This window comes from Sus scrofa, chromosome 8 (assembly GCF_054392235.1).
Source record: "Sus scrofa isolate SSC_HxYL_T2T_F1_AM1 chromosome 8, Sscrofa_HxYL_maternal_Yorkshire_Landrace_v2.0, whole genome shotgun sequence".
NCBI classification, from domain to species: Eukaryota; Metazoa; Chordata; class Mammalia; order Artiodactyla; family Suidae; genus Sus; species Sus scrofa.
Window position 1 is genome coordinate 119,974,014 of NC_139390.1, and position 17,766 is coordinate 119,991,779.

At 43.3% G+C, this 17,766-nt stretch overlaps 1 long non-coding RNA gene across 4 annotated transcripts in view; it reads left to right on the forward strand.

Annotated features, from left to right (window-relative positions):
• Positions 1 to 13,494, forward strand: part of LOC102161553 (uncharacterized) — a 40,575-nt gene extending 27,081 nt beyond the window's left edge. Inside the window, exons 8-9 of one of the 4 annotated variants that reach the window (XR_014813243.1) lie at positions 6,477 to 6,655; positions 10,852 to 13,494. This is a non-coding gene — a long non-coding RNA (uncharacterized LOC102161553). Of the gene's footprint in view, positions 1 to 962; positions 1,121 to 1,872; positions 2,766 to 6,476; positions 7,448 to 10,851 lie in introns of those variants that run through there. The other 3 variants (XR_014813242.1, XR_014813244.1, XR_014813241.1) reach the window with 3 other exon arrangements.
• The last annotated feature ends 4,272 nt before the right edge of the window (positions 13,495 to 17,766 follow it).

Here is a 17,766-nt window from a genome sequence, read left to right on the forward strand (position 1 = left end):
GTTCATTTTTCTAGAATTTTTGTGGGGTGTTAGTTTTTTGCTGATCTGTTTTGTTTTGTGGTTAGATGTTTTAGGTGCTCTTTCACTGATGATTATTCCAATAATCAAGTTCAAAAATTCCTCCAGGTTCATAAATAAATATCTATGGACAAGGAGAACTGGACCCAGGAATCTTTGTTTCATTCATTTTCTTATACTTCTGACATTTTGTATATAATACCTATATATGATTTTAAGGGCCCTCTTTTAGGGGCCCTGGAGGAACTTTTTTCTTGCAGAAAAGGTATTCATGTATTTTATTTTTTTTGTCTTTTTGCCTTTTCTAGGGCCACACCCGCAGCATATGGAGGTTCCCAGGCTAGGGGTCTAATCGGAGCTACAGCTGCCGGAAAAAGTATTCATGTATTAATGGACTAAGTTATTTTTTTCTCACATGTTATAAACTAGACAGTTGAATTTTCCAGCTTGTAAAAAAAACTTGACTATTTTGATCATAAGTCCTTTGAGTCCTGTTGGAGTTTTATTTTCCCATCCCTGATCCAGTCCGAAGTTCTTTGTCTGCAATTCAATCTCTATGGCTTTAATCATTTTGGATTGTACCCATGGCTTCTCAGTAATAAAAAAAAAAAAAAATGGGGAGGCAGCCTTGGCATGGGACGAATCTCTCCAGCTGGAGTAAGACATTACATATGCGTTGTCTACCCACAAAAGGGCCCACTGTCAGATTAAATTAATGAGCTGCATGTTTTAATCATTAAGGTAATAGCAACATGTGAATTCTTTGCCTCTGTTTTAATCATTTCTATGTTTTTGCCAGTTAGATCACTTTCTTCTGAGAAGCCTTCCCATTTCACTGCAGAGAATAGTTCTACTTGGGGCTTCAGAGTGCTAGGAAACACTGAATAACTTTATATATCAAGGTTCAGTGAAATTCATAGCTACGTCTTTGTCCATCAATGCAGGAATTTGGAGGGACAAGACTGTAGCCACTATTAGCAAATGGAACCAGCATGGGTTCCAATTTGTAAAGCGCTGAAGTAGAAGAGGTGAATCGTCAGTCTCAGCAGCTGAGGTTGAAAAGGATTATTATTTTGTGGGCCATGAGGAGCATTTAGATCAGGTGAGTTGAAAGAGGTCCTGTCAGCCAAGCCAGTGGGAGGCTCTGAATGCTTTGCCTCAGCCAAAAATTGCTTTATGCAGATTTTCAACTTGCAGGTTGGTAACTACTCAGCACATGTTAGCACAGGACTTGCTGTTCTCAGGAGCATCCATGGCAAGCAGATCAGGTCACGTCTCCTAGACCGGATCTACCTAATAAAGCACATTTCAGAATAGGACATATGTGTTTTAGCAGCATTTATATTCTTCTCAGATATTTAGGCTGCAGCCAAATGAAACCAAGAGCATAGGTTCAAAAAGAGAAGAAAATCCAATGTATTACTTATTTTGTTTGGGCGATGCCAAATACATGGCTTAACTGATTTTTCACATAATTTGCTAAATTACGACAGTGATTTTGTGAGCTCTGTTGGATTATTGAGTTGTCTAGTGTGTTAACCACAGCAGTTGTTCCTGGCTTGAACTCAGCTTATTTTAGATGTGTTGCAATGAATTGCATCACTCAACCGTGAGCTTCTGGAGAGCAGGGCCGGTACCATATTTGTTTGGGTGTCTTCAGGTCTTCCCACACGGTTGATGCTCCATAAAAGATTGTAGAACAGAATTGACAGTGTAGGGTTAAACAGAAAGTTTCTGCTTTCCTCTCTGGACATTGAGTGAATCTAAGGGGTGTGGGGAGAGGATTTAGACATATAAAATTATGGATTAGACAGGATTTCAAAGATCACGTAGTTCAACATCCTTATTTTACAGATCAGAAAAGTGAGGTCCCGAGAGGTCAATGATTTGATCAAGTTCACTTGGTTGTTGACAGAGCCAGGAGCGAGCTGACAGCATTTACCAGAAGCTGCTATGATCTGGGAGTGTGCTTGATGCATGTGGTCCAGTTGATAGATGAGCAAACTAAGAATGAGAGAAGTTAAAATATTTGCAGAAAGACAAACCACAAGGAACTGGGAGACTCAGATGATACCAGATCTGGCTGACTTGGCAACCTGTGCTCTTCCTAAAGGACCGTGCTGGCTCCACTTTTCCAGATACTGCCTCAGCATCCAAATGTACTTCAGATGTACAAAACTGAACTGTAGATTCTGATACAGAGATTCATCTTTCTTTTGTTTATTTTCATTGGCCATTTTATCAGGACAAGACAGGAGAATCCTCTTGGCTGATCAATGAAATTTTTTTTTTTTTTTTTTTTTTTTTGTCTTTTTGCTATTTCTTTGGGCCGCTCCCGCAGCATATGGAGATTCCCAGGCTAGGGGTCCAATCGGAGCTGTAGCCACCGGCCTACACCAGAGCCACAGCAACGCGGGATCCGAGCCGCGTCTGCAACCTACACCACAGCTCACGGCAACGTCAGATCGTTAACCCACTGAGCAAGGGCAGGGACCGAACCCGCAACCTCATGGTTCCTAGTCGGATTCGTTAACCACTGCGCCACGACGGGAACTCCTGATCAATGAAAAATTTTAAGTGGCAGACCTTCAGGTACTTGGGTTCTGCTCTCTATGTGTCTTCTAAAAACTGTGAAAACTAAGCACATATAATTAATTTTAGGGAGTTTTCTTATATTCTTGTTTGCCTCAATTTTAATAGTTTCTCTCTTACCATGTGTTTCTGATTAAAATCATGTATGAAATTGATGTATCCTTTTTTACTGAGTCATCCCTTTTTCTATGAGAAATGGGTCATATGTTTGGGAAAGAATATAAATTCCCTGGAAAAATTAAAATTAATAAGAATAAAAATTATATTAAAAAGGAAGTTCCGCTGTGGTGCAGCAGGTTAAGGATCTGGTGTTGTTACTGCTGTGGCTTGGGTCGCTGCTGCGGCACAGGTTTGATCCCTGGCCCAGGAACTTCCAGGTGCCACGGTCGTGGTCAAACAAAATTAAAATAATTTTATTTAATTTAAAAATTACAATAATTCAAATAAATTTTTAAATAAGTGTATTTTAATACTTGCTTTGTCCTTGTTTCCAGCATAGGTCTGATTTTGGCCCAGACAGAAAAAACAAAAAGGCAATCTGGCAGTTCTGCATAGAGCATATTTTCTCAACAGGCAAAGATGCTTCTTTCTTACTGCTACTTGAGACTTCCAAATTCTATTGCCATTTTGCTCTGAGTTCTAACATTGGCCGGATGCAGATGCCTAAAGATGTGCCAAAAAAGTTCAGATGCATGAACCCATAAACCCCACTTTTGATGAAAGAGTAGTCATATTTTTCCAAAGACTATAAACTCACCCAGAATCTGTATTTGTAGAAAAATCGGCTAACACTCTCCCCATAGGTCTCCCAGCTAGAGGAGGAGAACTTGGTGTAATTTCACTGCAATTGAGTTTACCATCAATAGAGGGCACCAAAGGATGGAAAAGTAATTATTGATGGCTTTGGTTTCTTTTCCCAGCTCAATTCATTATTAAAAACTAATTAATTAATTTTAAAAACCTTTGGAAAATCATCTTTTCATCTTGTAAAAAGATGAATCCGTCCTGCTGTCCTCATTTCTGTACATCCAGACATGACCAAGCTGAGCAGAGCACCCTGAAGCCAAGGTTTGGGGCTTGGGTAGTGTTGGATGTGGAAAGAAAAGTCCTTCCTTGTGACTCTTTTACTAGAGGACATGGTAGACGTTTGCCCAGCTGGGACTCTGTCCAGCAGCTTCCCTTGCTCTGCTCCTTTAATTGTTAGCAAATTAAGATCCTTCATAGGGAAGTAAATTAACTCGGCAAATATTCCAGTTCCTGCCACCTGGGCAGGCACTCCGATGGGTTCTAGGGAAACCAGGTACTAAAACAGACCTGCCTGCATGCAGCCTGTAGTCTGGGGGGTAACAGAGACATTAGACAAACAGTCACATGGACATACACAGTGAAAACTCATCTTGACAAAGTGGTGTTTGAGCTGGGATCTGAAGACTGCAGAGGAATTAACTAGGTGAAGTAGGGAGGGTTGAGGAAGAAGGTTCCAGGCAAAGAGAACAGCAGGATCCGTTTACCTGAGCCAAGAGGGGACACGGACACTCCAGGAACTGACAGAGTGCCAGACCCTGGGAGGTGAGAGGAGTTGATCGTGCAAGGACCGGTGGCTGCATCATGCAAGGATTCTGTTGTGTGTGCAGTATAAAGCCCTTGATAATTGGATGTTCGGATTAGATTCATGTTTTGAAAAAGGTCACTCTAGCTGTTCCATGGAAAATGGATGATTAGAGGAGGGCAAGATGGGAACAGCAGTTTATGTGGGTTGGACTTGGTGGACATGAGCAGGGAAGGAGATCAGACTGGCTGGACGTAGTTGTGGATGGAACACCGTGGCCAGGGAGAGGATGTTGTTAAGGACAACTTCTAGGTTATCAAACAAACAACACACAGGGTGGGTTTCACAAACACAGAAGACGTAGCTGGCAGGGTTTAGGAAGTGTTATCATCACTCATGTGAGGTGGAAATCAGAACTTTCAGCATCAGGCAGACTCAGTCCAGGCTGTTGGTCTTCGCATAGCATCTCTAGACCTCTCTGTCATTAAGTGGATATTTCAAGAAGAGCTGGGAATGATCAACAACATTATAATGTGATATCTAAATACATAGCCAATACCAATATATGCGTGTGTGTATGCAAAGAAAAAATCCTGGAAGAAGATAAACATTGTCATTACTGTTGTTATTTTTGGAGGGCTGAGATGAGAGGGAGCATCATTTTCAAGTCTAGATGTTACTGTGTTGTCTGAAAAATCTTAAATTTAGTCTTAATTGGTCTTCTAATTAGCAGAACCCATGAAATCACCATCGTTACCAATACACAGCTTTTTGGCTGGGAAATTTAAAGCCTTTTGTGGAGCCCCAATAATCTCCCACCTCCATTAAATCTCTCTCCTGGAATCCAGAGAGCCTTTCTATTTGGGGACCTTCTAGCTCCACAGAGCATAGATTTCTTTCGCCGCAGCTCATTAGAGATGCTCAGAAAGTCAACGTGAGGAATAGCTACAGAAGCCCTCTCTGCACTGTTTGATCTTTTTAGTAGCAAATGTGTCCTTTGTAGCACGATTGGTCCAGTTCTTCTGTGAGGCTAAAAATAGAGCCATTCCAAGATGCTTTTGAGACTCCCTGAACTCCAGAAAACTACCAGTCTTTCTCCCATTTGATGCATCAGTTCTGCCATATCCTTGGGGACATCATTCCCACTTGGTTGGTAAATAATTAGCCTGCCGCCTTTGGCTATAGAAAGGATTTTAAATATTTTAAACACTGCAAGTAATTGAAACCATCTCTATTTGATTTCATCTATGCCTGCAATGCTTCGGATGAAAATTTATCTATGAATATGAAACAGCCTTGGGCAGATACATGTTGTAAGGTATGGGAAGAATTGTTTAGGCTGCTTCAGTCAGGGGGAATTCAGACCTGAATTCAAAACGTTCTCTAGTAAGCCAGCCGTTGTGAACCTTTCCAATTTTAGTTCACGTGACTCAATTTTTCTCACAATGAGAGAAATAAATGACACCATTTTTCAAGAATACTTGTATGCTTGCGGGATTTTTTTTTTTTAATAGGCTTTAGAGGGGTTAATATCCAAAATATATGAACTCATACAACTCAATAGCAAAAAAACCAATTTGACTTAAAAATGGGCAGAGGATCTGAATAGACACGGTTCTAAAGAAGACACACAGGAGTTCTCTTCGTGCCTCAGCAGTTAACGAACCTGACTAGTATCCATGAGGATGCAGGTTCCATCTCTGGCTTTGCTCAGTGAGTTAAGGATCCAGTGTGGCCGTGAGCTGTGCTGTAGGTCACAGATATGGCTCGGATCCTGAGTTGCTGTGGCTGTAGTGTAGGCTAGCATCTGTAGCTTCAATTTGATCCCTAGACTGGGAACTTCCACGTGCTTTGGGTGCAGCCCTAAAAAGCAAAAAAGAAAAAAAGAAGAAGTCATAGGAGGGCCGTCAGGTACTTGAAAAAGTGTTCAACATCACTCATCATCAGGAAAATGTGAATCAAAACCACAGTGAGATGTTTGTTGAAGTGGATATTATCAAAAAGATAAGTCACCTGAGTTCCCTTGTAGTGCAGCAGGTTAAGGATCCAGCAATTGTTGCTGCAGTGGCAGTCCCCCCCCCGCCCCCCAAAAAGACAAATAACAAGTATTGATAAAGATGTGGAGAAGAGAGAACCTTTGCACATTGTTGGGGGAAATGCAAATTGGTGCAGCCAGTATGGAAGACAGCATGGATGTTCTTAAACAATTAAAAATAGAACTACCATTTAATCCAGAAATTCTACTTCCAGGAATAAACCCTGAAGGAAGCAGGAGCATTAACTTGAAAAGATATGTGCATTCCCATGTTCATTGTAGCTTTATTTACAATAGCCAAGACGTGGAGAAGACCTTGGTGTCCACTGATGGATGAACGGATGAAGAAAATGGTATGTGTGTATATATATATACACACAATGGGAAATTATTCAGCCACGAAAGAAAGAAATCCATTTGCAACAAAGTGGATGGACCTTGAAGGCATTATGCTCAGTGAAGTAAGTCCGACAAAGATAAATACCTTATGAGCTCATTTATAAGTGAAATATAAACAAAACAAAAACGAACAAACCCAGAGATACAGAGAACAGATTGGTGGTTGCCAGAGGTGCAGGTGAAGTGGGCAGTGGGTGAAGGGGGTCCAAAGATACAACTTCAGTAGTAAGATAAAGAAGTCGTGGGGCTGTAATGTGCAGCATGATGGCTACAGTCAGTTTTACTGTACTGCATATTTGAAAGTTGCTAAGAGAAAAAAATCTTAAAAGTTTTCATCGCGAGAAAAAAATCGTGACTGTGTAGTGATGGCTGTTAGTCTTGTTGTGATCATTCTGAAATTTATACATATGTCAAATTTAAAAAGTAGACTTAGGAGTTCCTGCTGTGACACAGTGGTAAGAATCTGACTCCTGCCCCTCTGGTCGCTCCAGTCCCGTGGGATCCATTCCCAGCCCTGCTCAGTAGCTAAAGGACCCAGTGTCTTCTCTGTAGGTAGAAGAATTGTTCCGATTCGGTCCCTGACCTAGGACTTTCCATATGTCTCAGGTGCAGCCATTAAAAAAATAAAGTAAAAAGTGGACTTAATTTTTGGAGCTCTTTTAGGTTCCCATAAACCTCCCAGTCCCACACATCCCCTATTGTTACTGTCATTGAGCCTGCAATGATTATCACCCCAAATCTCTGCTTTACGTTGAGGTTGTTCCCAGTGTTGTACGTGCTGTAGGTTTGGACAAATGTATAAAGACATGTGTGCATCATTATAGCTTACACAGAGTATTGGCACTGACCTAAAACGTTGTGCTCCACCTGTTTGTCACCTCCCCCACACCCTAACCACCAGCAGCCACTGATTTCCTTAGTTTTGCCTTTTGTAGATGTCATACAGCTGGAAATTTAAAATTCATTCCTCTCATAGTTACAAGAATATAGACGCTCCCATTCATATCACTGGTTATAGCCTTTACAGTAAATTCTTTGTGGTTGCGTGAACACCCAGTGTCTTGCCTAAACCACATCTGTATCTAGGCAGTGGGACAGGGAAAGCCTAATGAGAACCACTGCCTTAGGGGCAGGAGGGATGCAGGAGGAGAAAGCTGCTGTGTCCCGTGCCCTGCAGAGTATCTGTTCTCAGCAATTGCAGTGTGACTTTTGATGAGAATAGTGGCACGTGCCTGTTGACTCAAAGTGAGATGGTGCGGTGGTGTATGAAGTACAAGTTGTAAGTGCTTTCATCCCCGGCGATGACCACTGTTATACTTACCATAAATGGGCTCGTCCTATACTTAGTATTTGATAGCATGTTGGCTTCATTAAACTACCTCATAGGGAGCTTTCATGGACATTCATAAAGATCGGCTTCTCCCCCCCTCCTTTTTTTTGGGGGGGGGGATCAAACCTGCAGCTCCACAGTGACCCAAGCCACTGCGATCATATTCTTAGGCCACTGAAGTGACAACGGTGGATCCTTAACCTGCTGCTTTACAAGAGAACTCCTATGTATTTATTTATTTATTTGTTTTTGCTTTTTAGGGCCACACCTGAGGCATATGGAAGTTCCCTGGCTATGGGGTCCAATCAGAGCCGCAGCTGCCAGCCTACACCACAGCCACACCAGATCCCAGCTGTGTCTGCAACCAACACCACAGGTCATGGCAGCGCCGGATCCTTAACCCACTGAGCAAGGCCAAGGATTGAACCTGCATCCTCATGGATTCTAGATGGGTTCGTTAACGCTGAGCCACAACCGAAACTCCATCTCCTTATTTTAAAGATGAGACCAGAGCACAGAGGTGAAGTCACCTGCCCTATGTCAAAAGGGCCAGTAAATATAGGAGACAGGAATGGAGCCCAGGCAGGGGGACTTCAGAGTCCAGGCTCTTAACCAGTCCCTCTGCTGCCCGTAAAACCCACACGTGAGGAGTGAAGATGACATGGGCCAGAGTCCATGGAAGCAGTTGGAATGGAAGAGGGAGAAGCTATAATTATAGTCATATCTGACAATTATTGAGTGCTTACCACTAAGAGAAGCTATGGTAAGTGCTAGTTATCCATGACCTTACTGAATTTTCACACCTCTGCAAGACAGGCATTCTATTCCACAAGTAAGGAAACTGGGGCTTTGAGATGTTGAATCATTTGCTAAAGTTGAATAAGGTATGTGAGCCTGGGTCTTTAAGACTCCAAAGCCTTTGGAAGAATTTAGTTTCACTCTATTAATATTAAAGTAATTTTCCAAACAAAAAAAACCAGGGAATTCAAGGGGGGAAAAGCACTCTAGGAGGTAAAGATGTCCTCACATCCCTTTCTTATTGAAGAACCTTGAGACACCCAGTTTTAGTTGTGCTCCTGCGCTTTGGCTGGTCTGAATCGGCCCTTCACATAGGCCATGATCTGCTTGGACATGATACCTGTGAATACCTCGATTTATTTATTTTTTTTCTCGAAGGAACCTAAATCCAAAATACAGAAATGTTTTCCAAACTTTTTTTTTTCATGAAAACCGTCATGTATATTAAATTTTATTATCCATTTATAGCTTTTCAGTGATACTCTGCGTATATAATAGGCACCTTGTATTTACTATTTTTTTAGATGAATGCAAATTAGCTTTAATTTGTATAACCAACCAGCCAAACCGCTGCTGGCTGTTCCCTCAAACCAGGAGCCCCACCCCACTCCGTTCCACCCCGACTCCAGGACACTGCCTGCAGAGTTAGGGAGCAACAATGACCTAGAAGATTTTTTTCCTTCTCTGCTTCCAGAGAGAGTCCCACAAGCCCTTGTCCAGATGTTACTGTGGCGCATGTGGCATGGAATCTTGACTTTTCAAGTCTTCTTTTCTTTAGTAGAATGACTGGGTGGAGCAAAGGAAATTGTTAAGGGGTATTATGGTTTCTTTCTCGTCGAAGGAGTTGAATCCAGCCAACATCGTCAGCGACCAAAGTCACTGCCATCTGTCAGTTGCGGGTGGCCCAAACTAGTGGTCTCCTTAGCTCCCAACGGACAGGTAACTTGCATCTGAGAAACCGACACAGCACATCTGGAACTTATTGGCAGAGTCAAAAGAGAATCCCCAAATGGAATCAGTCGCAAAGATAGAACACTCTGCTTTTTCTTGGCACTGGTATCTGTTGGGTTCGGCCTTGTGGCATCTGGGTAGAGCAATTCAAGAAAGTTTTCCAATGGTATAGGCCAATTGAACATACTTTTCTGAAGCACAACGTCCTCCCCAAAATGGAAAGGAAAAAAAAAAAAAAAAAAGCCCCAAACCAAACACACCCAAACCAACTCCCTCCTCTTGGTGTGCCACATAAGATTGCCTGTGGTGAAGATATTTGAATTTAAATTGTTGCCAGTTTTAAGGAAAAGGTAGGGGTAGCTGCTTGAGAGATAACCAGCATTCTAACAAAGCGCCTGAGACGAATACTATAATTAGTAAACACAGGTGGTACAACTTCTTGCTTCCTCTTCCTTAGATATATAGAGATTACCGGGGGAATAAGAATGACAGGATGGGGAAAAAATAGAAAACACTGAAGGAAATAACTTTATAAATAGCCAGAATATCGTATAGTTTTACATCAGAATGATCAAAATAAATATCTCAGTATTTTATCTTGCAAAATGTCATACAATAAGCATCTCAAGTTTAATTCATAACTGTGTTAGGATTTATATAACACTGTCCCTCATAAGTGCTCCAGCAAGCAACATGTACTCTGTGTCAAATAGGACCCAAACCTCTGTTCTGGCAGAGTCAAAAGAGAATCCCCAAATGGAATCAGTCACAAAGATAGCAATCCAAGAAAAAGCAGTCCAAGCCACTGCAGTCGGGTTCTTAACCCACTGTGCTACAGCAGGAGCTCCACCTGCACCATTTTATTTTTATCTTTTTGCTTTTTTTTTTGAGGGCCGCACTCGAGGCACGTGGAGATTCCCAGGCTAGGGGTCTAATCAGATCTACAGCTGCTGGCCTACACCACAACCACAGCAATGCCAGATCTGAGCCGCATCTGTGACCCACACCACAGCTCACGGCAATGCTGGAGAGGCCAGGGATCGAACCTGCAAACCTCATGGTTCCTAGTCGGATTCATTTCCTCTGCACCATGACAGGAACTCCCATCCGCACCATTTTATTAATTAATTTATTTATTTATTAATTTATTTTTTTATTTTTTGTCTTTTGTCTTTTTAGGACCACACCTGTAGCATGTGGAGTTTCCCAGGCCAGGAGTCGAATCAGAGCTGTAGCTACCAGCCTATGCCAGAGCCACAGCAACACCAGATCCAAGCCTCATCTGCGACCCACACCACAGCTCACGGCAACGCTGGAGAGGCCAGGGATCGAACCGGCAAACCTCATGGTTCCTCGTCGGATTCGTTTCCTCTGCGCCATGATGGGAACTCCCATCTGCACTATTTTAGATCAGAGGCACCAGGGAGGTAGGGGAAGCCTATTCAAACATCTGCCATGCACAAGATATGTTAGTTGCTAAGTAAGTGCTTTTGCTAATGACACAAATGATGGCTTTGGAGAAGCTTTAGTGCCGTACCATCACCAATAATATGTAAGAGTTCAAAATTGGATTTCAATGCAAGACCTCCTAAGAGGATCCCAGTAGTCTAGTCTGAGATGGAACGCATGGTATTCTTCAACCTCTCTTCCTTAAAATCTGTCCAGCTTATGCTCTTTCATGTGCTTTTGAAGTGGAAAAGAATTGTATTCTCTACTGAAACTTTTCCTGACTCAGGCATTTAATATTATTAATGAAGACTGAATAGCTGGAGCTTTAATTTTTTTTTAATACGTTCAGCTTGAACTATAGGCGTTTCGGAGCTGAATGTCTGGCCTGTGGTAGCTAGAGGCCTGCCTCTCCTTTTTGTTTGCATGATTATAAAATGAAAAACAAGGAAAGTGGCGTGTAATTTTATAGCAACCAAACACATGGTTTTCCCCTTTCCTTTGGGATGAAAATTCCTTCCTGTAGAAACTAAGGTTATGCCCCTACTTGTGAAGCCCAAGGAGGGACACTTTGATGTGAAAGAGGATCCTGGCAGAGCAACGGATACAGAAACCAGTGTGGGAATAGGAGGAGCCTCCAGCAACAGGAAAAGGCATTGTCCCAAGGAGGGGTTATTTCATTCCTCTCTGTCGTCATTCGGGCTGTCTGGTTTATTTCCTCCCCCAGGTTGGTGTGAGTTGGAAGGAGAGCCCTTTGTTAATGAGGTCAAGAACAAGACTGCCCATTTTGTGAGGTGGTCAGGGCTGAACTTCCAGATTTTCGATTTTATGAAAAGTGACCAGGAACGAAATTAACTTGGGTTTCATCTAAGCAGTGGCAGGGCAACTGGCAAGGAAGTGAAAACTCCAATCAACTGGTGTGGCTCAACAACATCAAACAACTGGGTTGGATTGATTTTCCAAGGAAATGCTTCCATCAGCCCACAGGTTAGGCATTATGGAGGTATAAGACAAATTTCGCCCACCGCTAGGTCCCCTGAAACCAAAAATCTGCTAAAATACAAATAATTTTATTTTAAGAGTTTCGTATCACAAATGAAGAGCTGCTTCTCCGAAGCACCGATATACACAAAGCGATGCTTATAGCTGAGAACCCTCATGAACTCATTAGATTGGCACTGCCCCCGTGTGTGGGTCCCGTCTTCCTCCGGGGCTTTCTTAGCAGGCACCAGCCTGGACCTGCAGCTCCCTCTGGGCGCACTGCTGTGTGAGCGCACTGCTGTGTGGGCCCTGAGTGTGCAGCCAGACCTTCACCATCTGGAAGTGGTGCGGGGCAGAGTGGCCAAGGCCAGTTCCCTTTGGCACATGGGTTTCACTATGCTTAGCATTGAACCTTTGAAGAGCACTTGGGCGTGCTTTGTATTAATTTTCACACCAGTCCATGGTGTAGAGCAATTTTAATAATAGATTTTCCTTTTTTTTTTTTTTGGTGTTTTAGGGCAGCACCCATGGCATACGCAAGTTCCCAGGCTAGGGGTCAGTCAGAGCCACAGCTGCCGGCCTACACCACAGCCACAGCCACGCAGGATCTGAACCGTGTCTCCACCCTATATCACAGCTCACAGCAATGCCAGATCCTTAACCCACTGAGCAGGGCCAGGGATTGAACTCACATCCGCATAAATACTAGTTGGATTCATTACCACTGAGCCACAACGGGAACTCAGATTTCGCTTCTTCTTCTGCTTTTTGCTTTTTTAGGGCCGTACACACGGCATATGGACGTTCCCAGGCGAGGGGTTGACTGGGAGCTACAGCTGCTGGCCTACACCACAGCCACAGCAACATAGGATCCAAGCCACTTCTGCGACCTACACCATAGCGCACGGCAACGATGGATCCTTAACCTACTGAGCAAGGTCAGGGATTGAACCTGCATCCTCATGGATACTAGTCAGATTTGTTTCCGCTGAGCCACAAGAGGAACTCCCAGATTTTTGCATTTTAGAGACCAATGAACTGATGATCAAGAGGCTCAAGGGACACACACATCATCATCCAGAAAATGAGCATGTGTTCCAGGCTTAGATACACAGTATGCCCAGGGTGCTCATGGCTGTATAATCTGCAGAGAGCATTGGCCTCTCCTCAGAACCAAAGGGAATCACTTTCCATCTCCAGGACCCTATAGGAACCTCTCTCCTCCCAGGGCTCAGCGCCACCCCAGCCAACCCTACCTGAGGACGTGAACTTGGTATGAACTGCTAGAGGTAGTTTCTGAGCTGCCTTGGGCTCAGCCCAGCTCTTTGTTCTAGGTCACACACAAAGTCCCATGAGGGTTTGGGACAAGCAGGATTTAAAAAAAAAAAAAAAAAATCCAGAATATTAGTACATAAAAACAAACCCACAGTGTCTTAGGAAGCGGAAGCTGAATAATAAGCCAAGGCTGGGAGTTCCTATTGTGGCTGAGTGGTAATGAACCCGACTAGTATCCATGAGGAAACGGTTCCAGCCCTGACCTCGCTCAGTGGGTTAAGGATCCCGCATTGCTGTGAGCTGTAGTGTAGGTCTCGGATGTGGCTCAGATCTGATGTTGCTGTGGCTGTGGTTGGGCCAGTGGCTATAACTCTGATTTGGCCCCTAGCCTGGGAACTTCCACATGCCACAGGTGTGGCCCCAAAAAGAAAAAAGAAAAAAAAAAAAGCCAAGGTGATCTTATAAGGCTATTTAGTTTGACATGGCAAAGGTATGAGCTACTGTCCAGGTACAAGACCCAAAGATAGTCCTGACTCCAGGAGCTCAGCTTTCTGAGGCAGACAGTTTTATATGTATGTATATATATATATATATATATGCATACCTTAGAGACATTGTGGGCTTAGATCACAATAAATCGAATCTCTCTAGATAGTGAGTCATAAATTTTTTTGATTTCCCAGTTCATGTAAAAGTTATACTTATACTGTACTATGCAGTAGTCTATTGAGTGTGCAGTTACATATATCTAAAAAAACATTAATTAAAAAATACTTCACTGCTAAAGACTACTAACCATTATCTGAGCCTTTGGTGAGTAATAACTGGATGTTTGCTGGTGGAGGGTCTTACCTGGATGTTGATGGCTACTGACCGCTCAGGGTGGTGGTTGGTGAAGGTTGGGATGGCTGGCAATTTCTTTCTTTCTTTTGTCTTTTTTTTCTTTACTAGGGCTGCACCCACGGCATATGTAGGTTCCTGGGGTAGGGTCAAATTGGAGCGGTAGGTGCCGGGCGGCACCACAGCCACAGCAGTGTGGGATCCGAGCCACGTCTGCGACGACACCACAGCTCACGGCAACACCAGATCCTTAACCACTAAGCAAGGCCTGGGATCAAACCTGCAACCTCATGGTTCCTAGTTGGATTTGTTTCCGCTGTGCAACGACTGGAACTCCTTGCTAACTTTTGATTTAAAGTGAAACGTGCAACTCTTCCTTTCACTTGAATCCCTAAAGGCCATTGTAGGATTATTACTTGGCCTAATTTTAGTATTGTTGTGTCTCAGGGAATAGGGAGGCCCATGGAGAGGGAGAGGGATGGGGGAACAGCTAGTTGGCGGAGCGGTCAGAACATTTATGCCCTGTGGGCATGGTTCATGGCGCCCCAAAACAATTGCAATAGCAACATCAAAGATCACTGATCACAGATTATCATAACAAATAGAATAATAGTATCATAGTTTGGAATATTTTGAGAATTACCAAAATGTGACATAGAGACACGAAGTAAGCAAATGTTCTTGGAAAAATGGAGCTGATAGATTTCCTGTCATAGTTTTGCCAGAAACCTTCAATTTGTAAAATACGCAGTATCTGTAAAGCACAATAAAATGAAGTACCATAAAATGAGGTATGCCTGGACACCCATCTACATCACAGGGCAGGCTGTGTCATTCCATAAAGGAAGAAGAAACAAAATGTTAGGAGTGTCCAGAAAAGAAAGGAGACATTGATTCGGACCAAGGAAGTCTGGAAAGTTTCTCAGAGGAGATGACAATTGTGTTGGACCTGGACAAGTCAGACTTCCAGGAGCAGGAATGACTGCTGAGGTCCAGAGCAGTGTAATTCATCCAAGATTAGAATCCAGTTCTAGCAGAGTTGCCGTTGTGGCACAGTAGAAACGAATCTGACTAATAACCATGAGGCTGTGAGTTCGATCCCTGGCCTTGCTCAGTGGGTTAAGGATCCAGCATTGCCATGAGCTGTGGCGTAGGCCGAAGATGCAGCTCGGATCCTGCAGTGCTGTGGCTGTGGTGTAGGCTGGCAGCTGTCGCTCCAATTGGACCCCGAGCCTGGAAACCTCCATATGCTGCAGGTGTGGCCCTAAAAAAAAAAAGAATCCAGTTCTCTAGCCCTCATTCCGAACTGCGTCAGAACCACCATCTGAACCCTACCAGGAAGACACCGTGTACTATGAGGTTGAGATGATTTTATTCTTGGTTATATTTTGCTCGAAACCTCAAAATGAGACAGTGGCAGAAATGACCCATTTTTTTGTCATTTTGCATAGTTTTGTATTTAAATTCTCACTATTGAGGACTTTCATAATAATGAGATTTATCCCAAGCCTTGCATCAGTTTTAAAGAAAGACTTTCATTCCGAGGAAAATGTTCAAATAGATCAGCCATGCATCGAAATCCATTTATGTTTCCTCTGTTTCTAACTGACATTTCCTGAAATATTTGCTCATTACTAAATTATTTAGCCCAAAGTGAATTCCCTGGTTTTTCTGCTTATTTAAGTCAGGACCAAATGAGCAGATAAGGCCAAATCTATTGTCTCCATGGAAATAGATTAAGAGGTTATATACATAGGATTAGCGTTAAAATGGTATTAAGCAGGAGAAACTGGTCATAATGTATGATAATGAGGTTTGTTCACATGCAAAAATAGCATACTTGTCAAAGCACCCAGGTATTACACTGAGAGAGGCTTTGTAAATACTTTCTAATAATATCTCCCCATTAAAAGTGATTTTCTTAGAAATGTATAATGCAAAAAATTAGGCAGTTCTGGTTGGACAGATATGTGTGCTTTGTTTTCACATATCCGCTTGTGTGGAGGGTTCTGCTTAAAACCAGTACTTAGAGCTCAAACTTTGGGGTAAGACATTGGATACATGTGAACCTGACAGAGTATATGTTTGATTTTATCCAAAAAGCCTATTATGTCACTTAATTATACATAGTATTGTGTACCGGGGTTTTTTTTTGGCTGAGATCCATACAACCGTGTTTTAAGATTAATTCATTTGATTAATCATTATTAAGCATATATGATGAGCCAAGAATTGTACTACGTGTTGAGTAATAAGCAAGTCAGATGTGATCCTTGCTCTAAAAAGGGTTATAGCCTTATAGGGTAGACAAGCAATAAACATACACATAAGTCAGCACTCTTGGAATGTAAAGAACACTGTTTTATTAAATAGAGATGCTGCTGGTTATAAGATACACTTTTTTTTTTTTTTTTTCCTTTTCTTTTTAGGGCCACATCCACAGCATGGAATGGAAGTTTCCAGGCTAGGGGTCGAATCGAAGCTACAGCTGCTGGCCTGCACCACAGCCACAGCAGCTCGGGATCCGAGCCTTGTCTTTGACCTACACCGTGGCTTATGGCAAAGCCGGATCCTTAACCCACTGAGCGAGGCTAGGGATTGGACCTGCGTCCTCATGGATACTAGTTGGGTTTGTTACTGCTGAGCCACAACAGGAACTTCAGGATATGCCATTATTTTTGACAAATCACTTAGAAAGAAGAGATCCTGGCCAACTAAACTATGACTTAGCCCGATTTCAGAGATGGTAAAACGGGAGGGGTAGGATGGAGAGTGTGTATATCTTCCAACACACAGGACAAAGGTGAAGGACCATGACAGACCATCACTGGGGATCTTTAAACAGGGATGGACTTACTGATGAGATGCATTTTAGCTCAGACCTGAAGCATAGGTCAAAGTTGGTCCTACTGCTACAGCCCAAGAAAGACGGTTCCAGGCAGCAGTTACCACCTCAGGACACAGAGGCAGGAAAGCGGGTGACATTTTTGAAGTGCCCCAGTTAGAGCACACGGCTTTGGTAAACAAAGGCCTTGGGGTTTCCCCAAGCCTCCGCTGAACTGCATTCTCGGCTGCTGCACCATCGAGGCCTCTCCGCTTCCACACCGCCCTGGGCGGCGCTTGTAGCTTTCCTGCTGCTGTGCTGTGTTCTGCTTCCGTGGCTGCTCAGCGCCGCATCTCTTCCCCCCCGCTGCTGTGCGCGTGGGCGTCGCCTCTCCGCTCCCCTCCGCCACCACCCTCGCCTGTGGCCCATTCCCGGCTGCAGGAGCCATCCTCTCAATCAAAGCGAATACCACTCTTTGGAAATCTTGGGTGGTCTGACCTGATATTTGAGTTTGGTGGCCACAGATATTTTAGTCCCCCAAGAGGGAGTCGTACTCTTTCAGCTTTACGGGTCCCACCATTTAGGGAACTTGGAACAATTTCCCCAGGGACTGGTCTGGAGGTACCGTTGAATAACACCGCAGTGTTTTTCTTCCTTCCCACAAAGGACCAGCTGGTGCCTCAAGACCAGGCATAAGCCTTTGGGCGATCTGCTAGCTCAGAGGGAAA